We start from the raw sequence: 24,709 nt of genomic DNA on the forward strand, positions 1-24,709 counted from the left end.
TTCGAAAAGCAATATATTCTACAGATAATGAACCGTCACTCGGTGTTATGCTGGTGCTCGGAAATGGCCTCTCACCGCCATATTAGTATAACCAAAGAAATTTCCGGCACTCAATTGGTATGCTTCCAAAGGTGAAAATTTATTTTAACAAAAAACGTTTCGCTCTAGAAGACCTTCGTCAGTTTGTTGGTAGGAGATATGAGTAGTAGGAAGCCAAATGTGGTCATGTGGGAAATCCAGAAAATGAAGATTTGCCGAAAAGCAATATATATTGTTAGAAAATTACTTATTTTAAGTAAAGCTTTTGTTAAACCTATTTTATTTTTTATTTTTTTTTTATAACATTTTTTGTATTTTTCACTCTGGCCAGTCAGTTTCATAGTAGTCTGACATTTTCTGTAGTGCAAAACAAAAAAAGGAGAAACACCGAGCGCCAATGATAGTGTAGTAAATTCGCACGTGGAGAGAGAAAGACCAATGTATGGCCTCTTACCTTCTCACGTTGCAAGATGCCACAACAACAAAATCAGCCAAAAATACGATGGTGATGGCAGTGACTACCTCCCCTCTTGTGAACCAAGGTACACAGCAAAAATGGAAATATAACGTATCACGCATCAATATCAACCTCTGAAGGCTGACAGCCTAAGTTGTTTATGCACCTGAGGAAGGGCGACTAGCCCAAAACGCGTTGTGCTTGTTAACTATAATTAAAGTTTTTGAAGATCTTCGGGCCGACCACTGGTTTTTGTGCACGCTCATCCCCACACCTCCACGCCTGTTTGGGTCAAGACCCTGAGGGACGTTATTTCCATTTTCTGTAGTGATCACTTCTCAGTTTTTTCTCTAAATTATCATCACAAGCAGAATCACAGTGACCACTATCATTATATATATATATATATATATATATATATATATATGTATATATATATATGGCACAGGATCAGATACAGACAATCTGTGATAGGCACAGCTCAACTACTCTTCTTCCCCCACATTAATTGGACCTGTGCAAGAATCTCCCTTTCCCGTAGTAGTAAAACATATTTTTTTTGTGTCCACATCGATTTTCTAAAGCAAATTTGTTTAATTTGACTTTTTAGGACAATCTCATGTATGTATAGGGACTGTGCTAAAAAACTGAAGAAAGTTCAGTCATATGTAGTTTTTCTCTATAGGTGCTATAGCAGTTATCTTCAATTCCCCTTGACCTTTTAGTTGGAGACTGCTATATACTGTATACAGTAAGTAGAGGAGAATCTGCTCTAGAGCAATCTTTCATTTAGAACAGCCCATGGCCGTGTAGGACTTACATAGAGAAGAACTGACGTGCACGAGTGAGAAAAGAATGCTAAAATCTTTTTATACAGTGTCTTTTTTTTTTTTTTTCCTTAAATCTAATCTTGTCTGTTTCCAGCTCACTCCCCTCTCCATAGACTTCTGTTGATATGTCATGTGACCTGCACTCTGACTCAAGTTAACTATAGCAGGGAATCTCATAAGTGACCTTCAGTTTAGCATAGGGAGGGGGTGTAGGGAAACAGCCTCATAAGTGCAGAAGAGAGTTATATTACAAAGTTTCTTAGCACCTGCACTGTTCATTTATTACTGATTCTTAGGATAGGTAACCAGTATCAGTGGTATCCAACCTACAGCCACTGGCGCCTGAACATACACAGAAAAATCGAGCTAGAAGTAGCCAAACCCAAGTCATTGCAACACCACTACTATTGGGATGTGATATATAGTGACCTGGAGCCGTCTGGTTGTGGCTGTATTGTGCATGCACAGGTGATCGCAGCTGCCAGCATATCATCAATAGGAGTCCAGTTACAGCAAATAAATGTTGTTTGTATAATAAAATGTTGTACAAATTTCTGATATACTTTCTATATCAAGTCCATTTTCTCTGCTTGCTGCCATTCATTCTGCTTGCTGCCAGTGGATAAGAATCATTTCTTGGTGTAATGGAATATAAGCTAGGCTTGTATGAAAATTGAGTCATAGGCCATTGTTCACCGTTCTCAGCCATTTAAGGTTGCAGAGATTTTTTGCGGTTTTTCTAACTTGGTCTTGTTCCAGAAAGTCCAGGAAAACTTCAGTTCCAAGTAACTCTTTTTATAAATTGCACTATTGTAAGCTTCGTAAAATGGGGACAGTGGTCCTTATTAGAGATGAGCGAACAGTAAAATGTTCGATATTCGATATTCGTTTTGAGTAGCCCCGCAATATTCGACTACTCGAATCGAATATCGAATCCTATTATAGTCTATGGGGAGAAAATGCTGGTTTCAGGGGTAGGCAGCGTTCGATCAAATAGAACTTACCAAGTCCACAAGTGAGGGTCGGGCTGGATTCTCTGAGAAGTCTTCTCCGTGCAGCATCCCAGCGGCGTCCTCCGGCTCTGAATTCACTCTGCCAGGCACCGGGCCTGGGCAGAGCCGACTGCGCATGTCCGCACTACAAGAAAATGGCTGCTAACAGTCAAAGCGGCCATTTTCTTGTAGCACAGGCATGCGCAGTCGGCTCTGCCCAGGCCCGATGCCAGGCAGAGTGAATTCAGAGCCAGAAGACGACGCGGGGACGCTGCAAGGAGAAGACTTCTAAAGGTAGGAGAAGAACCAGCGTTGATTGGCCGACTGTATAGCATTCGGCCAATCAACACTGGTTCTGCATCGAATTTTTCCATTCGAATAGCGAGTGTACGAGTATTTCGAATACTGTAGTATTCGATCGAATACTTACTCGATCGAATACTTACTCGATCGAATACTACTCGCTCATCTCTAGTCCTTATAGTACAGCCACAGAATCACTAGTACAGGGGACTACATGGAAGGAGGGACTTGTACAGGGTGGTAAGTAGTCATGTTTGCTTCTACTCCTACTAACCTCTAGGGGAGTTATGGGGGGACTGGCTGATCTCAGCAATGTGAGGAGGGTCTTGGCAATTGACATCCCTTCTACACTGGATAGGTGGATTAGTGGGCAAGTGCCTTTTAATTATAAGGTCGTCGCCAATTTTGGCCTTAAGATGAATAATAATAAAAATGAAAGCTGTGTCTTAGACACTTGCTCAAGTTTTGATATGCAATTTGTGAAGGCAGACAGACATGAATTGAACAAAAGGGAAGTACAGTCTGTCCTCTTCTAGGTTATTTCCCTCTTAAGCCTGCACATTATTCTCTATTGTAATGGAGCCCCCCACTCCTTCACATGGCTGTTACTCAGATCTTACTGTTGTCACCATACAAGTACAATAGTCCTTGATACTATTCACACATAATAACCTTACTTTCTTCTAGTTATTCCCGAGCACTGTGACATTGTTTTACTACAGCAGTCTACATATATATCATTCTTCATTATTACCCGTTCTCTCACTTTACGCCGTTCCGTGTCCTGAAGGGTAACTGTGCCTTGATAAGTTGGTGCTATTACTTTCCAGAGCTCTGCGGTAGAGAAACGTCCATGGATTTTCTATCGGCATATATGATTTTCCCATTAAAGAAAGTGTAATTTTCTTTTAGCCTGTAGCGATATCTGTTCATCAGAAATTGGAAGCGTAAGTGTAGTAATTGCTAGAGAAGGCACAATAGCAACTGCTAAGTGTGCGGGCTCAAGTCTTCATGGCATACCCAAATAGCAAAAATCGTGTCCAGGTTCCCTTGGAGACTGAGTATAAATCAGCCGGGCCTGTCGCAGGTTCCAGGTCATTGTGACATATTAGACCTGTCTTGCAGTAGACTTGTTATAAGATTCTGTGTGCGTTCTGTAGCCGCTTACATCCTCCAAGCTGCCCTCCGAGGGTAAATAGCTACTTAGTGTGTGTTCTTAAATTTACGCACATTAAGCCCTTGGCAAAACATTTTTTTTTGTGTGATAATTCTCCCATTCATTCTTTCCAAGCAAAGCTGTACTGAAAGAATTCTTTGTCTCCAGTTACATAAAATGTTTGCTGTTTGGAGCCTTCTAAGAGGGATCCAAGATGAGCCCTAAAATGCCAAAAAAGTACTGGAAAATAGTTCAGCAGGTTTAGGCTTTATCAACGTATATAGAGCAAACCACAGATGAGCCACAAACTGCAACGTGTTTTTCCATCGCCACTGAAGATCTTCTTCTTTTTTTTTTTTTTTTTTTTTTTTCCACAACCTGATGTGTGTGACAAGGCTATTTTGCATAACTTTTTAACAATTGAAATACCGTATATACTCGAGTATAAGCCGACTTTTTCAGCACATTTTTCATGTTGAAAGCGCTCCTCGGCTTATACACGAGTCAGGGTCCACGGAGCACAGAGAACTGGAAGGGGGAGGTCCTTTAGTGCTACTGCTCTGTGATTGGCTTGTCATGAGGTCACTGTGATGTCATCAAAGGGCCTGTAGCCACTGGTATGCAACATCTGCAGATAAGGTTGAGTCTAAAGCACAATAGGATTTAGCATCTACCCTGCAGATGAGTGGCCAGGATTCATTGTGTCTTATGGAAGATGTCTGTTGCATGGAGGAGAGGAAGCTCCAGTAATGTGACACACAGGGACCTTCCTTTAGTTACTCTGCCTAGTAATGTCAGGTATTTGGGGTTATTAATTTAGTTTCAGTAACTCCATGTGCCTCACATTAATAACAGTTAACCCCATCATATCCCTCATATTAACCCCTGTGTGCCCCATATAAGGGTTACTAATATCTGAGACACATGAGGGGACTAATGAAGGACCTTAATTATGAAGATACCTAATTATTACCTCCATATGTCCCACACAGGGCACACAGGGGGTTAATGTGAGGGACATGATGGGGTTAACTGCTATTACTATGATCCCCATGGAGTTACTAAGCTGCAATGCACATGACCAGGCTTTTTATCTGCAATGGTGGATTTTTCCCCCTCGGCTTATACTCGAGTCAGTAGGTTTTCCCAGTTTTTTGTGGAAAAATTAGGGGTCTCGGCTTATATTTGGGTCGGCTTATACTCGAGCATATAGGGTAATTGAATCTGCTCTTGGCTAAACAGAAACCTGGATTTTGCCCAGTGTTTCCGAATGCCCTCACATCGGTAGGCATAGTCTGACATGACTTCACGTTCTAATCCTCTAAAGGACTGGTTCATGTCATCTGTTCCTGGGCATGCAGGACTGCTGTACTATCTCTGTAGGGTTGTTCTGACTGGTTTAATGCTTTATGAGCAAACAAGTGTTTATTTTTAAGGACGTCTTAAGAGGCAAACTAGGAACATCTGGCCGGGTAGATAAGAATTCCCGTATGGCTCATGGCTTCTATATAAACTCATCTGCGACTATAAACTTCTGAAGAAAAAGGAACAGAAACCCATTGAGACTGTTACTGGAGTTTCTAAACTACCGATGGTCCATCAGTCATTACTCAGAAAACAAAGTGGCGTCTTCTCACCAGTTGTATTTCTACAAAAACAGAAGGGTTTTTTCAGATTTATTTTTCTTTTCTCTTTGCTTTAGGAATCTTTAAATAAATGATGTTGACCTGAGGCTAAGAGTTGCTGTTTTTTATTTTTTATGAAAGTCCCAGAATGGGTAAAAAATGACTAAAGTAACCCAATCTCCTGCGGCTCCCTCTCTCACTGCCTGGCTTCCCTACTTGGCTGCTACACACAGGAAATGACTTCCCAACCAATCACAAGTGGTCGCAATGTCCCACCTCCTCCAGTGATTGGCTGACTAGCATTTCCTGTTTCCAGAGGAAGTGGGAAGTAGCAGATAACTGAGAACTTGAGCAGCGGTAGAAAGGGAGGATCAAGGATCAGCGAGGTGAGTGTTGGCTCAGTTTTTAATGTTTTTTAAAAAAAATTTCAATTCTGAACCTAATCTTGCCCCTTGCAGCAATTGTTAAAGAGAGTTTCCCATCTGGACAAGTCATATCCAAAATAGGGGATAGCTCCTAGATGAGTTGGGGTGTGACTGTTCAGACCTTTTTCCATCAGACAATAGGGGATTTGTACCCTGTTGTGAGTGAGTTGCAGTCAGGTGATGTGCACTTCAGTCCATTCCTTTCAATAGGAGTGCTGGAGACCGGCAGAGCCCTGGACTATTTCCACAGCTCTTATTTGATAGGAGTAAGGCAGATCCGCGTGCGGGTCAGTGTATGACAACACATATTCAGTATACTGTTACTTAGTGCTCTATGGAGCGGCGTTATGTTAACTATCAGTAGAATCTAAAGTAACCTGACATGTCAGAATCTCATTCAAAGGAATGGGGAAGTACATAGAGAAGCAGCAAACATTAACATGTCTTTGCAAATGTTAATGTGACATTTAAAGTGTTAAATACCATCTGGTTCAATGTACTGTAAATGTCATGCCAACATTTGGTACATGTATACCTATAGCTTGGCCCATGGTCGCCCTGATGCGGCAATGTTTTAACTCTTTTATAGAGCCATCTCTCAGTAGTGTATATGAGTCTTTAAAGGGGTATTCCAGAAAGAAAAGTGGATTTTTTTTTAAAATCTGTTTGGGTCCATCTTCCGTAAATCCACAATGATCACAAGAACTAGGGTGTCTGACCTTTTCCAATGGAGTGGCAGGTCAGTACTGTAAGCCACCACTTTATTTGTTTTCATTGGCAGCCGCTGAAGGTAGCCGAGTAGTGTACTTCTGCTTTCACAAATAAGCAGTTGAAGTGAATCCAGCGGGGTCGCCCTTTTTGGATGTGCCACTCAATTTAAACTGGACTGCGAAACACCCCAGGTCTCATGGTCGAACTCCCACCGATCAGCCTTTGGATAAGTGCTAACATCCTGGTACTGGGCTTCTGAGTCAGACAGACTAGGACTATTGTTCCAGGACTTGTAGTCCACTTTCTATTATTACAACTTATCTGATCTTTATTGGTGAAGCTGAGCCTCAATACTGGAAATGACCCAAAAATCCAGATCCTTGCTCTGTTTCTGAATAATCCACTTTTTAGGTTTTGAGCCTTAAACCTAGAAATGAATAAGAAGAATTGCAGACTGGTAGCACTCCAAAGTAGAAAAAAAGTGTTCCTTCCTTTAAATGAAGAAAACAAGTTGATAAACTTTCCCAGCGTGTTTCCTTGTGCAGGATTTTTTTGCATGTTCCTGTAACAGTCCAGTAGAAATCCTGCTGATAACACAGGGGTTAGTTTTCTAGGATCTGTTCCATTTTTGGTTGACTCTGCATCCTACTACAAACAGGGCAGAGAGGATTCTGCAGCAAACAGGGCTGTGGAGTCTGCGGCTCAAAACAGTGACTTAGTCCTTCCTCTAATTCATGAATAAACATGTGATTGACTTCCTGTGAAAGTAAATAATACATGTCATCAATTGTAAATTAACAAGTTAATTTTTTTTTTTTACTCCACCTAAATGTGGTCCCAACTCCTACTCCACGACTCTGACTCCGCAGTCCTGGCTGCAAGTTGTCTATGACCAACACTCCCCAAGAGCCAATATATTAGTTTTTTAGTACATCACATAATACAAAAAATTTTAAAAGAAAAAAGTTGAAAAATGAGAACAATACAAACACAGGCTGTGCAGGAGGATGGAGAACACACCAAGCCCATTGAAATGAATGGAAGGCCAAAAAATAAGTAGCTTCTCCTTTCGGCCTCCCATTGATTTTCAATGGGCTTTGAAAGGCAGAATTCACCTGGAATGCTTTTCCTTCTAGCTTATAAATCTCCTACAGGGATAAAATCTACTTCTGACTTCCATTGAAATGAATGGGAACATTGGGAGGTGTGTTTGAGGTGGATTCAGTCTCCAAATCCACTTGCAAAAACCCCAAAAACTATGAACATACCCTAAGGTAGCGTGAAATCCACATCTTAAGTGATTATTGGTTCCTTCTGCTATTCTGTTCCTCCTCCCTGCAGCCGGTGTATCTCATACTCACCGGGAAGTCGGTGATTGGAGAGAAGCTTACAGAATACAGAACATCAGAATACAGACTACTAAACCATCAGTAAAGAGAAACCATGACCAGAAACTGTGGCACATTGAGCCTTGCCAAGGGAGAACCTAGACGGTCTTTTTACATTGAAGCAGTTATCGGTAAAATTCTTTGCCGGATTGATTAGAAGATCCCGTCCCATGTACAGGATGGCTGCAGTGATATGTCATATATTTGGGTAGTGCTATTTAAGCAACCTGAACACAGTATGGCACATCTTTGCTACAGAAATACAGCTGTTCTGACCCAAATCTATGACCTCACAACCAGCATCCTACTTCATATTGATGTAAGGCAACAAGCTCAGAAGTCTCATTAAGGAGATTTTGCTTCTATGAGGCCATTGTGAGGTGTATGGGGACTTATTAGACCCTGCTAAGAATTAAAGAAAACTGCAAAAATAGTCCTCCTTGTGGAAGATGAGAACTTGCTCTAGTTGCCCTTTTTGAAAGGTAGCGGCTATGGCTCAGTGCCTGGTTTTCTTGAAACCTTGTTGCATCATTTGGGAATAAGCCATGCCAGAAAACCTCCATCCAAAAGGATCTACCCCTTCTGACTCTTGTCGAGACCTCTCTCAACCAGCCGACCCCGCTTAGTAACGATGAGAGGCAATAACCTTAAATAGCGGTCTGTGGATGGGTGGTTCTTCCTTTTGGATAGAGGCAAAAGTCCCTTTACACATTAGGGTGACCTCAGAGGCAGCCATGAGACGTAATACTCCTGACTCTTACAGCAGTGGTAATCTTTATAAAGTACATTACACGCACTTACATCATGTAGCATGAGAGGGTTAACCGGGTTTGTGCGATATTGACGTATTTCGGATTAGATTCGCTTGGAGCCTATTAATCTTTCCTAACCACTATCCCATGGAACCCCTCTTCAGTCTGTGGTGTGAGAGCAGGCTTGTGCCAACATCTGTTTGTTCTCTGCTGACGGATGGTTTTACAAATGGCAAACAAGGGTGTTCCTGTGCACTCAGATGTGCTGCAGCTTTTTCTAAAGTTTGGATTCATATTACATAGACTTCGGAAGAAATGGAGGTGCGTTCCAGCAGGCCATGCTAATCTCAGCATTGCAGAAGTGATTCCAGCAGGCCATGCTAATATTACCATTTAGATTTGGGTCAATTAAACATTACGGATATATTCTAATATAAAGGTGTATTATAATAGAACATAAATATCTGATAAATGGGAGTCCCCTGAAATCGGCACCTGTCTCCAGAACAAAGTCCCCACAGCCCCTCCCTGTATCTTGTCTGGTGCTGTGTCCATTCAGAGCAGAGAGGTGGTAACATTTATATACAGCACTCCCTCCATTTATCTATATGGGACTTATGACTGCAGCATGACATCCGCTCCATTCACAGGCCACAGCATCAGGCTGAATGGGGGTTCAGAAGTGGGGTCCACATTTGTCCATTACGACACATCCTGTGGATGTTCTATAAATGTATAAGATGAGAATACCACAATGAGTACAATTTATTGTACTTACTAGTTATCACGGCACAGTCAGTCTGTCATCTTACTGTACCTGTCTGTAATGCAAAAATCCTGCCAAGCCTTGTATATCCGCAATAGCACCTTCAGTTCTGTACCATGGCTCCATAGACTCCTTGCACCTCTGTATCGTGCCTTTATAAGACACAGGTTTTCCCTTGATAACAGTCAGTGGTGTAGGTATAGGAGTCTCAGCAGCTGTGATGGGCCCCCCAAAAATAAAAAGGGACCAATGATTTATCATCTGAAATGTGTACCCTTTAACTTTAAAAAATAAAAATAAAATTATTATATAAAGGAAAAAAATCTCCACAGTTGTTTGCTATATTAGCGGCTGGGTCTCCTTATTTACTTTAACGCTGTATTTCCCATTTGTGATGGTTTTGTAGGTTACATGTGACAACATGCCGTAAGATTCACAGCTGTCCCTAAAGTGCTCCCTTAGACATTTGTGGCATGTGCTTGGGACATGCTAGATGTTTAATCGGGATTTCTAGTTGAATCTATCATTTTTAAACCTCATTAAATATAGAGCGGCTCCTTTATGCACTTTGGTGTAATAGCACAAAATGTGTTTGAAGTATTACAGCCACCTCCTCATACACAGGAAAATGGAGATAATACACAACTGTACTCCGACTGAAAGTGACGGGGAAAAAAGACACCGCACGTGTTTATAAATGGTTTATATAACACTCACGTAATTAATGAAAAACCTAAAATAAGGGGAAGCAAACACTATGGAATTAGAATAATAGAAGAATAACAATGTATGTGGTACCTGTATAAACAATAACTGGACTTTACATTTTTGTGATGATGCAAAAATTAGAAAAAAAATCTAGAATGACAAAATGAAAATCCAACTTTTTTTTGTGGTCCTGAAGGGGTTAAGAAATCTGCACAAAGTTGACTCTAAAAATGAGATGATAAAAGGAAAAGAAAAAAGTGTTAGCCTGTAAATGGATTAAGTAGATATTCTTCTTAGCTGCCCAAGTGACGTACAAGTGTCACCTACAGTCTATACTTGGCCTGACTATCAGAGACCCCCTCCCTCCCTCCCATACATGGTCCATTGCAGACATTGTAAGTATCTGTATAGCTGGTGAGCGCAGTCTGGCATTGCTTCACCCTCTGCTTCTGTTACATCAGGCAGGGAGAGGCTCCGAGCCATGATCTGTGGGCTAATATGAAAGGTCATCTTGTGTTCTCTCACCAAATATATGTTCATTTATTTTTCCTGTTTGCTTGTGTAACCATGGCAGCGTCCCCCGAAAACTGAACCACTGTTGTATATTGAGGTTTGTACAGAAGTGTAATTGTTGCAGTGAGGACAGAGCGTATAACACACAGTAGCTGGCATCATCTACCTGGATCCTGACATAATTGGCTAATGGCAACCACTCAATATACCATTGTCCTCTCTATATTTAGACTTCACCCTGAAGGTTTATACACGTTATACAGCTTTTTATGGAAGTGTAATAAAATATCTATTTTTTTTTCTTCCTACACATACATATGACGCTAGGTTTACGCTTGTGTTGGATGTCTGTTATGGTCCATTGTAAGACCAGAACAACAAACTGATCACTAAAACAGCACCCATATGAAGACCAATGGACTCCAGTAACTATAATGGGGTCTGTCAGGTGCCCATTTGTAACTGAAAGCTCTGAACAAAAAAGTTGTGAGCGCCTGACTTTTTCTGCCAGCGATTTTAGGCAGACATGGTGACAGTGTGCTAACCTACCCTGATATGTGTATAGAAGCTTTTATAAGCAAGCTTTTTAGTGTGTTTTTGGTTTTAAAAAGCCATTTTCCAAGACTGAATTGTCCACTTTGGTTAATCTTTTTGATTACTTTTATTTAAAAATAAATAAAATAAAATCAATGTCTGTATAATTCATAATTCCTTCTTTCCTTTCTCCCTTCCCTCCTTCCTTTCTCCCTTCCCTCCTTCCTTTCTCCCTTCCCTCCTTCCTCTCTCCCTTCCCTCCTTCCTCTCTCCCTTCCCTCCTTCCTCTCTCCCTTCCCTCCTTCCTCTCTCCCTTCCCTCCTTCCTCTCTCCCTTCCCTCCTTCCTCTCTCCCTTCCCTCCTTCCTCTCTCCCTTCCCTCCTTCCTCTCTCCCTTCCCTCCTTTCCTTTCTCCCTTCCTTCCTTTCTCCCTTCCTTCCTTCCTTTCTCCCTTCCTTCCTTCCTTTCTCCCTTCCTTTCTCCTTCCCTTTCTCCCTTCTTTCCTTTCTCCCTCCCTTTCTCCCTTCCTTCCTCCCTTCCTTCCTTCCTTCCTTCCTTCCTCCCTCCCTTCCTTCCTTCCTTCCTTCCTTCCTTCCTTCCTTCCTTCCTTCCTCCCTCCCTCCCTCCCTCCCTTCCTCCCTCCCTTCCTCCCTCCCTTCCTCCCTCCCTTCCTTTCTCCCTCCCTTCCTTTCTCCCTCCCTTCCTTCCTTCCTCCCTTCCTCCCTCCCTTCCTTCCTTTCCTCCCTTCCTTCATTCCTTCCTTCCTCCCTCCCTTCCTTCCTTTCCTTCATTCCTTCCTTCCTCCCTTCCTCCCTCCCTCCCTTCCTTCCTTTCCTCCCTTCCTTCATTCCTCCCTTCCTCCCTCCCTTCCTTCCTTCCTTCCTTCCTTCCCTCCCCTTTCTTTCTTTTCCTTTTCTCTCAATAATTTCTGTGGAGACTTGCAATTTGATGTCTTAGTGATCTATAATCTTGAGAGACAAAGATGGATTTGGCTGAGTTTTAGTAGGGAGGATGAAAGGCGCCTAAGTGGTCCCCCTGCTATTTCCAACACTCTTAGCATGAGAATATCTTTGCATATGCACAAACTGAACAAGGAGCAAGAGGAGTTACAGAAACTGAGGGAGGGAATGAACTGTAATGAGGAGGAGATGCTGGGATATGTAGTTGGAGAACATCCACCAGCTCATAACCAGAAGGAGCAGACTGTCCCCACCCATGTGGGGTTTGGCAAGTAACCCAAAAAGATTTTGTGTGCTGAAATATTTTCCTATAAGGGATTCTAGATCTCTTTTGGGTCATTTAATTTAGATTTTTAGGCTGTAATCCCCTTTGTAATGCAAAAATATGTGAGTGACTAAGAGGTGAATGTATAATAGTCCACCAAACAATGTGGCTTCTGTAACAGCCTTCTTCAAAGCTACATGATGTCATGTAATGATGTTCCATACATGGGAATCCTTTTTATGAAAAGTAGATTGATGAATTGCTTGAGGCTTTTGTATTAGAACACCACCTGCTTTTTTTTTTTTTTCCAGGTGCCCAAATTTGTTCCTAAAGCTCTGCTTACTTCTATTGCACCATGGCTCAGCCTTCAATAAACAGTCCAGTACAATATGGCTTGTGTCATATTGTCAGCAATGCAAACAATTAAGAAGTATAAGGCGTTGTCCACATCCTAGCTGCTTGTTCTTTTGCCATAAAAGGTTTTGAACGTAAGAATAGAAGTCTAGGTAGTTCCGAAATGCCATTCTTGGTCTTTGGTGAGGCTTCTGTTACATGAGGGGGTGAAGTTCCATGGTAAAGGTGACAGTCACCAATCCTGGCATGTCTATTCTACTAAATACATGTAGTCTCCATAAAGCAGCCCTGGAGCCGCTTTCCTTATAACTTTACTTGTGTTATTCCCTTGTTATTCCATGTATAAAATGTTATAAATAAACCGGACAACTGAGTTTCTCCAAATGGGTGTGACCCTACATAGTGGCAGCTGTGATTGTACAGTGTCCTGCTGGAAAGTTCTGCGCTCCCAAGTGGTAACGCCCAGATCTTAATTTATTCGTAAATTTCTAGAAGGCATAAAAGAGGAACGAATGCAGAGTGCGAAGAAAAAAGCTCTAGTATTGTTATCTCACAATTTCACTTTTTCTTTAAATGGATGTTGCACTCCATCTATCTATCATTTATCTATCTCATATCTGTCTATCTATCTATCTATCTATCTATCTATCTATCTCATATCTATCTATCTATCTCATATCTATCTATCTATCTATCTCATATCTATCTATCTCTCTCTCCTATCTCTCTCTCCTATCTCTCTCTCTCCTCTCTCTCTCTCCTATCTCTCTCTCTCTCCTATCTCTCTCCTATTTCCCTAAAAATGAAAGAAACCATAAGTATTAGTCTTGGAACACTCCACAGTCCCTCACCTCTCCTGGCCTCTACAATGGTGTCCATTGTTTTTTCTTGGCTGTCTTCTGGCCTTTTCTGTTGCGGCAGTGGCCCTGGGTAACCGCTAGTGTCTGTTATTGGGCCTCACTGGAGCGGTCATGTCTCAGTATATAGGGCAAGGGCAGATACTAAACATTGCACACATCATATTGTACACAATAAACTAACACATTCACCCTCAGGGGTGGGCTCCATGTACAAGAACAGTTCTGGTACTCATGTTTTCCAGTGTCTCGGCATAGTCTAACAATCTAGAAGTAATCTTTAGCCATTAAGTTCATTAACTTAGGCATTTACCTACAATCTAGCAGAGCCGCAGTTGACCCCTCTCAGCACATGTAGTACCCTTGCATTGGCATAATAACGTCAACATGACCCCTGAGACCCGATTACTGTCATTGGGTAGAAGCGCTGAAGAGAACGGGGAGCTGCACTGGAGTCCAGGGAAGGTGAGTAACATTATTTTTTGTGTTTGATCACTTCTCCCCAGCCTCTGCTTATTATACTCGGGTTTGAAGAGAATTTATTTTTTTAATGTAGATTGTGAGCCCTATATAGGGATCACAATCTACATTTATTTTTTCTTTTATCAGTATGTCTTTGTAGAATGGGAGGAAATCCACACAAACATGGGGAGAACATACAAACTCCTTGCAAATGTTTGTTCCTGGCGGGATTCAAACCCAGGACTCCAGTGCTGCAAGGCTGCAGTGCTAACCACTGAGCCACTGTGTTGCCCCTGGTTTGAAGAGAAAAATTTTTGAAAAATTGTTGGGACCACTATGGGACATAATTCTCTGTGGAGGAGTCACTGAGGGACATTATTCTTCAGGACGGTGTGTTTTTGCACACACACAAAAAAAAAATCAGTTTTTCAATAAATATGCATACTTTTTTTGTGCACATATGCAGCATGTGAATGCAACTTTATATTGAAGTCAAAGTACCAGTGGTCTAGGACTGGATTCAGCTATAGCTGTATCCATATACATTCTGTGTCACCACACTAAGGGTGCTTTCACATGGTACGCATATATTTACCATTAAGGCTAGGTTCACATGTGCGTGGGAGACTCCGCTTAGAATCGGTGGAGGGAAAAATCCTTCAAGAAGGACATTTCTCAGCTGCTTTCAGTATAAAACTGATGGACACCAAGTTGACCCCATTATAGTGTATGGGATCTCCTGATGTCCTCAGGTAAGGGCTTTTTAAGTGGACAAGCGTTCTGTCCCTCAGATCCCCAGAGAGCCAAACACTAGTATGAACCCAGTGTTATTGAGGGTTGTACATGTACTTATATTGCTTCTAATGGGAAAGTACAGGCGCATTGTGGGAAATAGCAGTAAATGCATGTGTCCTGAAGCATCTGGTGGCAGCACTTCTGTGTTACGGTTTGCTGTATTTGACTTTGCAGCCTTCTAGTTATTGCCAGACACTCCAAGTAGCTCATCTTTGATTTTTTTTTTTCTAATTTTTATATCTGCATGCCTGTATTAGAGAATTGAAAGCTGCTATTAAGGTTATAAGGCCCCCTGGCTTGCTGCGCCTCTGTGGAATGGTATGTTTGTTCCTACACACACTATGATGTATGGGGAAGTTAGTTCCGTAGTGTGGACCCAAACAGTCAAGACAGGGACACACAGTGTGTAGCAAACTGGTTTATTTAGAAAAAAACAAAACAAAAAAAAAACAGGAAAATAAATAAACTTTGACTTCAGGCATAAAATAAACAAAAATCCAGTCTTAACTTTGGCAAAACCAAAATAAATACCTGCTCGTCTGAGCCACTAGCTAAACAGAACGGATAACCTAACTATACATGTGGCTTACTTCCATCCACACGAACAATACGGGAGCAATATAGTCTCACTGGACTCAGGGTTACAGGACAGATCCCTCCACCTCCTTTCTCCTCATGGAACTGCCCACTTATATGGGTCACTATTGAGCCCAGGATCCACGCCCAGCCTGAGGCCTACTCCAGATCTGCCCTGGACCACACACATGTCAGAAACCTGAGGCTGATATATCTTTGCTCCAGCTCTCTGCCTGTCACCTTCTCACAGATGTTAGATGTAAAACTCTGTTGTGTGGAAACCTTATTATTCCAAAACATAATGTAGCAGTCGTAATGTTCCCTACAGGGAGTTATAAAAACTAGAGCTCTGACATCCATCACTATAGGGCTTAACAGGCCTTGTGGTATATTATATACACTGTATACTTATGTGTCTATGATGGATTTGCATCAGAGTACAGAGTCTAACTAATATAAATGATGAAAAGTTCTGGAAGTACAAGTTTCTCACCCAGTGAAATGACAGATCTCCGACCCCCATTACACTCAGTGGAGTCCCTCGGGATCTGTTCCATTAGATGGATCTGTCTTAGCATTTAATCCACTCTATAATGGAACAGTCTGTAAGACACTTTGGCATACGATGGAACAATACAAGTAAGGGCTCGTTCACATCTGCGTCGTCGGTCCTTATTGCAGGTTTCCGTTTCCTGCATAAAACAGATGCAGGAGACGGAAGCCTGCAGGAGACTTTCTCACCCATTCATTTGAATGGGTGAGAAAGCTGTCCGGCCGTGCGCGGCAGTGAGCGTTTTGCGCTCTCCGCCGCGAAACCGGGTTTTATAATCCGGACACAGAGTCGGACATGCAGTACTCTGTGTCCGGATTAAAAAATCCGGTTTCGTGGCGGAGAGCCTAAAACGCTCACCGCCGCGCACGGCCGGACCCGATCTATGGTTTCCGTCTTCTGCCATGCAGAAGATGGAAACCATAGTACGGAGACCCCAGACGCAGGTGTGAACCCAGCGTAAGAGAAAGAAATAACAGATGTGCAAGTATGAACCCGGCCTAATTCAGAAATCTGAGCTATAGGCGCCCGGTGTGTTCTTAGTCTTCTGCGATGTTCTTTGTCTAGTTGTGCAAGGAACTTGTATAGTCCTCCTAATGTTTTACTAACTCACTGCAGCAATACCTTTCTGGAAATTGTATGTACAAATATGGTTTCAATGGTAAATAAAATGTCTGTGAACCTTCTATTTTTGGCTGGTCTTGCCTTTCCTGCTGACATTTCCTGCCTGGCATCTCTAAGCACACGAGAGAGCAATGAGCTGCTAATTTCTGAGGAAATACAGTCTACAAGACAACCGCTTGTTTTCTAGTACCCTGAGAGGATGGAGGTAGTTTTTTTACTTCTTAGTAGTCATGCAGTTCAGTTCCTAGAACTGTTTTTGTGGAACAAAACAATTATAGCACCGGACTTCAATATGAAGAACTGTGCAATGTTTTTACTGCATTGTATGAACATGGTTTATTAAATTTATCTCCCTATAATGTGATTTCGGGCCCCAGAGGTCAGACCACAGCGGGGAAAAAAGCACTGCTTTTAAACATACCGTTACATACTGCTTCCGTATTTTGGAGGTAATAGGGTTTTGGTTTTTTTTAACATTACATTGTTCATCTGTTCTAGAATTATGGCTTGAAAGTATAAGTAATTGTCCGACTCTGGTGATCACAGTCCCGGCTGTCCCTCTGTTAATGGATTAAATAACTAAATTGTCAGAGTTTAGTCCCGGACTCATCGCTGGCAGCTCCTTGCACATTGCACAGCAACCGTACTGTGCATATGTAGTGATGTGAATGTAGAGAATAGAAAGCGCCATGTTAAACCAATAAAGTAACCGAATGCAACAGAATACAAAAGCCCGCCTTCAGGAGCAACTGAAAAAGCCGTATTCAGAAATAATGTAAAAAAAAGTACTGTCCTGCCTCAGTGGTGCAATGTGCACGTGCAGGGAGTCATCGGAGAGGGTCCAAGACCCTGGCAAATGAAGGCAGAGATCACGTTACAGAAAAGCTGCTTTTTTTTATTGGAAATTTTGTTGCAGTTCTTTAGCCAAGAGTGTCTTCTAAAGGCAAGGGAAATACCAAGGAAGCCGCTCTTCCTTTTTCTAAACCCACTTCTGACTGTGGCACAAAAAATCCTTGCTGCAAAAAAACAAAACAAAAAGCAGCTTTTCCAAAGTGTGTGGCCTCAGGCTGGGTTTTCACTGTTTTTTGCCAGTAAAGCAGAGGTTTTCAGTGTAATGGCCTTTAGCATACAGGTCAATTGCATACCTGCTGAGCTTTACTACCGCTATAAACTGCATGCCACGCTTCAGCAAAAAAGTGCAGTGTTACGTTGTCAGTCTCCTTACATTTGGGGCAGCTGGGACTTGAGAGTACCAAGTTTGGAGTCTTGAGCCATAGCAGCATAAGGACAGGCTGGTGATTTAGATCCACAACCCCGGTGACAGGTTCCCTTTTCTTATTTGCTGCATGCCTGGAAGATTACCTGCTGGAATTATTTTAGTGGGTTGCATATCATAGCCATTAGTTTCCGACACCCCATACTTGTAATATGTTGTTCTTTGTCAGTATTCAGTCTATGTAATGTTAGGTACTGTTTGTGTCATGGCTTCTCCATTTGGCAAACACAGAAAATATTTGGCAACCAGAATCACTGGCATGGATTTGTTTTGTACATCGATCTTAATAAAGGATCCAACAGGGAGAAGGCATAGCCATGCAATAGAACGGGAATATATGCCAGTTCCTAACTGTATATACAACAATTACAGTCCTATGAAAAAGTTTGGGCACCCCTATTAATCTTAATCATTTTTAGTTCTAAATATTTTGGTGTTTGCAACAGCCATTTCAGTTTGATATATCTAATAACTGATGGACACAGTAATATTTCAGGATTGAAATGAGGTTTATTGTACTAACAGAAAATGTGCAATATGCATCAAACCAAAATTTGACCGGTGCAAAAGTATGGGCACCTCAACAGAAAAGTGACATTAATATTTAGTAGATCCTCCTTTTGCAAAGATAACAGCCTCTAGTCGCTTCCTGTAGCTCTTAATCAGTTCCTGGATCCTGGATGAAGGGATTTTGGACCATTCCTCTTTACAAAACAATTCAAGTTCCGTTAAGTTTGATGGTCGCCGAGCATGGACAGCCCGCTTCAAATCATCCCACAGATGTTCAATGATATTCAGGTCTGGGGACTGGGATGGCCATTCCAGAACATTGTAATTGTTCCTCTGCATGAATGCCTGAGTCGATTTGGAGCACTGTTTTGGATCATTGTCTTGCTGAAATATCCATCCCCGGCATAACTTCAACTTCGTCACTGATTCTTGAACATTATTCTCAAGAATCTGCTGATACTGAGTGGAATCCATGCGACCCTCAACTTTAACAAGATTCCTGGTGCCGGCATTGGCCACACAGCCCCAAAGCATGATGGAACCTCCACCAAATTTTACAGTGGGTAGCATGTGTTTTTCGTGTAATGCTGGTTTTTTTGGATGCCATGCATAACGCCTTTTTGTATGACCAAACAACTCAATCTTTGTTTCATCAGTCCATAGGACCTTCTTCCAAAATGAAGCTGGCTTGTCCAAATGTGCATTTGCATACCTCAGGTGACTCTGTTTGTGGCGTGCTTGCAGAAACAGCTTCTTTCTCATCACTCTCCCATACAGCTTCTGATTGTGCAAAGTGCGCTCTATTGTTGACTGATGCACAGTGACACCATCTGCAGCAAGATGATGCTGCAGCTCTTTGGAGGTGGTCTGTGGATTGTCCTTGACTGTTCTCACCATTCTTCTTCTCTGTCTTTCTGATATTTTTCTTGGCCTGCCACTTCTGGGCTTAACAAGAACTGTCCCTGTGGTCTTCCATTTCCTTACTATGTTCCTCACAGTGGAAACTGACAGGTTAAATCTCTGAGACAACTTTTTGTATCCTTCCCCTGAATAACTATGTTGAACAATCTTTGTTTAGAGATCATTTGAGAGTTGTTTTGAGTAGCCCATGATGCCACTCTTCAGAGGAGATTCAAATAGGAGAACAACTTTCAATTGGCCACCTTAAATATCTTTTCTCATGATTGGATACACCTGGTTATGAAGTTCAAAGCTCACTGAGGTTACAAAACCAATTTTGTGCTTCAGTAAGTCAGTAAAAAGTAGTTAGGAGTATTCAAATCAATAAAATGATAAGGGTGCCCATACTTTTGCACCGGTCAAATTTTGGTTTAATGCATATTGCACATTTTCTGTTAGTACAATAAACCTCATTTCAATCCTGAAATATTACTGTGTCCATCAGTTATTAGATATATCAAACTGAAATGGCTGTTGCATACACCAAAATTTTTAGAACTAAAAATGATTAAGATTAATAGGGGTGCCCAAACTTTTTCATAGGACTGTATGTCTCTACCTGCCCTGCCCACATTCATGCAAAGGACGGAGCAAGTCGTTGGTGCAAAATATCGCCTTGAGCGTTATCACTCACACCAGAAAACATGACATGGACAGACATGTAAGACCCTGTGTGGTGCACATATAGAAGAGAAGATGTATGTTGGGAATACAGGACAGCTGGTGAGAAGCTCTAGTACCAGACACAGACCATGAACATGAGCAGCGCTGGAAGAAATTGGGTTGGTTTTGTAATCCAGGACATTTGAAATAAAACTAACAAAATAAAACTGTTCACGTCTATGTTGAAGTTCTCAAATGCAGAATGTTATCATCTAGCAAAATGGACAGACAGGAAACCAACAGACCCCCTATAGTCAATGGGGCCCATCAGGGTCTGGCATAGGACTTGATTCACCTCTTCCATTTTAGTTTTATACTGCTAGAAAGGAACAGCAAAATGCAGACCCTGGCTCAAGTCTTATTCATGTGTTTTATACAGACTTAAGACATCAGTATTCTTTGTGCCCTGCCTGCAAACCCATTCCCACAACCATAAAACATAAAAAGTAAAGAATCCTTTTTCTTCCGTTCCTGGATTTTTAAAAGATGAGTGTAGTTTTGTCCATTCTGCAATCGCTGGTGTTTGCTCGCCCGCTTACCCTCCTGTCTCCGCCGTTGCCTTCAGTGCTCTGGCACTTCTCTCTACACAAGTGCTTTCTACTTAACTATCTTGAAGAAGTGTCAGGTGCTCATGTCTTATTGGCACGGTGTTGGTTTTTACCAGAGCTTTTCCATTCCAAAAACAAAAGGATAAATAGAGTGTGGGTGGCCTCTATGGAGATTATATTAAAAGGGTTATTCATGGGATCTCTTCAGTCTAGGTCATAAGTGAGATTTTGGTATAGACTAAATACATAGAAAGCTTTCAATTAGTCATCCTCCCGCAATTTGGGTATATTAAATGAAAGCAACTACTCTCTGCACACTGGCGGTGGTTTATGGAGACTGGAATATTGAGTCACTGGGTGGGGTGGAGGGGGGCATGCCTTCTTATATATGAGGCGTCCTATGCCTGAACCAAAATCTATAACCCCTCCTAGTTGGTGCAAATTCAGGCATGATTTGTGCTTACTGCCCCGTCCACACTTCAGTAGCGCACATTGAAGTGGTTGTCTGGTGGGGTGGTTATTAGAATAGGATCGGAAGGGGGCACTTCCCGAATCCCCACTACTGTCTGGGTGAGTGGTCATTTCTGGATCTTAAGAGGGACCAGTCACTAATTGAGGCCGGTCACCATTGGAGCAATGATGTCCTGAGCAGTTTACAGTCCTCTGCTTTATTTGCACAATGCCCATGCGCCCAGAGCCTCATCTCCTCTCTAGTAAGTTAGATGTTCTCTAATGTAATGGCTACTTTTGATTTTGGGGTTTTGTGACGCCCTAGCCCAGCTATATAAGGACATGTTGCAGGTTTAGTAGTCTTAAACCTTGGGACCAGTTTCCTTTAAGGAATAAAAGCGCAGTGCTTCAGCGTTCCTGGATCTGTCACATGTCCTTGGTTCCATTACTTCTCCCCGTGCTGTATATTTGTGATATACTGATTTCCGACATTGTGGAAGAAGACATTCACATGTAATTGTAACTAATAAATAAATTGGATGGGAGCACTGACCTTTCTGAAAGTATTTATATAGTGATTTATGGATCTGCCTGCAGGAAAAACCTTTTCTTCCACCATCGCTGTGATCTCAAGTTAAAATGTTTTGGAAAAGCCAAGAGTGTTACATTAATCTCTGTACATACAAGCCATGTGAAATAATAGTGTCACAAAGCCATTTGTCAACATGTCTGCCATCATTTATCATGTTGCTACAACAAGCCATCTTCTATATTCTGTGTATTTAGGCTGTCACTCTGCAGAACAACATAGAACAGATAACAGAACATCCCATACAAATAATATGCAGCGTCTGACGTTTCCTTAGTGAGGGTTGTTTGTTTTTATAGCATTGTACCTATTATGGGCTGAAAATCACTCTTTTTGGTTTCTATTTTTACTCTGCAGCCTGCACTTCTTCTCTTACATTGCAGGCTGTTTAGTGCCCATGTTCAGAGCTATCAAATCGGTGCCAAATTGCGCCCTGTTCTGCCTTCCATTGTATTCACCGGGATGCAGAGAACAAAGTAGGACACTGAAACAATAAGCAAGGTTTCTCTGTTTTTCCTACCAGAAGCTTCTGAATCAATTACCAAAAAGTAACCAGAGGTGTCTGATACCCACAGCACTGATCGTGTTTAGACACAACCATACCTGATAGCTATATGAAGTGTTACACACATGTCTAGTAAGAATAACAGGAACAGAACAACATAGATTTGTAATAAAAAAATGATAGACCAGTATTTTCTACACAGATCTATGCTAGGAAAGCTGACCAGGTTCTCTGGTACTGTGTACTCCAAAGAGATTGTGGTGCTATGCAAAAAGGGTTCTCCAACACAAAAAAATAACATTTGCTGCACACTCAGGTTTCTTGTGTTGAAAAAAATTGATCATTTATTTAAAGAAATTCGTGGAATTGAAGTGGGGAGTCCACATGGCCCAAAAATGTTGATGTATCGATACACACATATATATACACTCTAAACTATTATCCAGTATTCCTTTTGTATGTCTGTAATATTATATAATCACTCTGTACAGAAAACTGAGTATGATTATGAAATCTTCCTTCTTTCTTCCTTTGTTCCTTAGCTGTTATGGACTCCTAGTATATCTTCTCTTCTCAGCATATGTGTGTCTACGTCTGTAATATTACTATGTATTATCCTGTATCTGTATTACTATGCTGCTGTAACATACTGTGGGACTATTAAAGGATTCTTATCTTATTTTAATTTTACCCTTCCTCCTTAAACATTCTAACATGCATTTTGTGTCCTATTGTAGTCTCAAGTTGTGTATGTGTGTATATATATATGGACGAGGGTCTGACGACTGAAACGTTGCCGCAATTTTGATCTTTATCTTCACGTTACGGTTTATTGCTTAAACATGGCGTTCTAATCCCTCTGAACAGTCTGCTTTTGTCATGGATTATTGTTTAAATAAATAATCAACTTTTTTCAACACTAGAAACCTCTGTGTGCAGCAAATATTCATTTTCGATTCATTTTTTAGGCCAGACATTGTGGAAATGCTAAATTGAGAATTTTGCAGAAACACGGAGGAAAAAAAAAGCCATTTACAGTCTCAGCAAAGTGAATGAGATTTAATGTAATTTCATCTTTGCCCTGCATAAAAAAATGTTGCTGAAAATGAAACTATTGAAGAATTTCACGTTTCTGAAATACTTGGTCTGTTAATTTTAGTTAAGGAAATGCTGTTTGGTTTCCTATAGACTTGTATGGTGGGGGCAAAAAATATAAAATGGAGCAGAAGACCCATGAATAACATGAGCGTTTTTACTCTATATTTTTTTCGGCAGTGTTTGTAACTAACTGCGATTCATGATGTGCGGCCTTAACTTAAATGAGTCTTTATAACTCCTTAGGAGAACAGAGATAAGGGATTCAGAATTTGCCATCAGATGGCTTCTCTGACTGTGGTCTATGATCAGGACAGAACAGCGTATGAGAAAAAGTGTAAACCAAAAAGTATTTTAAAATAAACCTGTTAGGAATTTTTTTTTTTTTTTTTTTAGCCCATAATAGGTGCAAAACAATAATCTATCCCTGGTATATGGCCTTTGAAGAGGGCCTGGCAGTCCTCCTAAATTGTCTGCTTTAGTAAAAGCTTGTACTCCCTATTGTACGTTGTGATGTTCTTCTGCTATTGCTCTTGGAAATGTGTGAATAAATTACTAACTGGGTGGAGAACTAAACGAACAGTAAGAGCCAAAAGCTGCAGAGTCTGTGAACCGGATCCAGCCCCACTGGACAACCAGGAGCGCTGCTATCAGTTCTTGCATCCATGTAATGTAGAGGTCGGCAATTAATTTTGCCATGGGGCCACATGAGAAATTCTAGAGGGCCATGTGTGCCATGGCAAATTTAGCTCCACCCACTTCTACGCTGACCCCGCCCATTCTCAATTATTTTTTTCATGTTCCCCCACAAAGCATAATTCTCCTACAGTCACCCGTACATTATATGTCCCCACATTATAATGTTCCCCTACAAATGTCCCACAGTATGAAGTCCCTCTCCTGGTGCCCCAGTGTAAACCAGCAGAAACTAGAGGGGACATTAAACTGGGGCAGCTGGAGGGGGACATTAAACAGTGGGGGTAGTTGGAGGAGGTTTTTAAACTGGGAGCAACTACAGGCAGACTTGTCCTCCTCCAGCTACCCCCCATAGTTTAATATCCTCCTCCAGCTGCCCCAGTTTAATGCTCCCCTCCATTGGCCCCTAGTTTAATGTCCCCCCTCCATGTGCATTCAGTTTAACTGCCCCCCTACATCTGCCCCTAGTTCCCCCCTCTTGCTCACACATGCTGTCTCTTCTCTCTTTATCATCCAGCAACCTCTATTGTTGGTAGCTTGCATCAAACACAGTCCTGTGTGGCTCCACCCACTAACGAGTCTTAACCTATCCTGGGGATAGGCTGTGATGACATCATCACAGGTCCTTGAACAAACTTCCACTAGGTATGCGGGCCGGATAGAAGCAGTCAGAGGGCCGGATGTGGCCCGCGGGCCGCACATTGCCCAGGTCTGATGTAATGAATACTGTTAACATCCCGTGCCTGCTTTATATGCATTGGCTCTGAATCTGCCCCT

The 24,709-nt window shown here is 41.7% G+C and overlaps 1 protein-coding gene across 2 annotated transcripts in view; it reads left to right on the top strand.

The window, feature by feature from the left end:
• INPP5A (inositol polyphosphate-5-phosphatase A) overlaps positions 1-24,709 on the top strand; it is a 264,758-nt gene that overhangs the window by 68,906 nt on the left and 171,143 nt on the right. The gene's annotated exons all lie outside the window — the stretch shown is intronic.

The sequence above is a fragment of the Leptodactylus fuscus genome, chromosome 10, assembly GCF_031893055.1.
Source record: "Leptodactylus fuscus isolate aLepFus1 chromosome 10, aLepFus1.hap2, whole genome shotgun sequence".
In the NCBI taxonomy this organism is placed as follows: Eukaryota; Metazoa; Chordata; class Amphibia; order Anura; family Leptodactylidae; genus Leptodactylus; species Leptodactylus fuscus.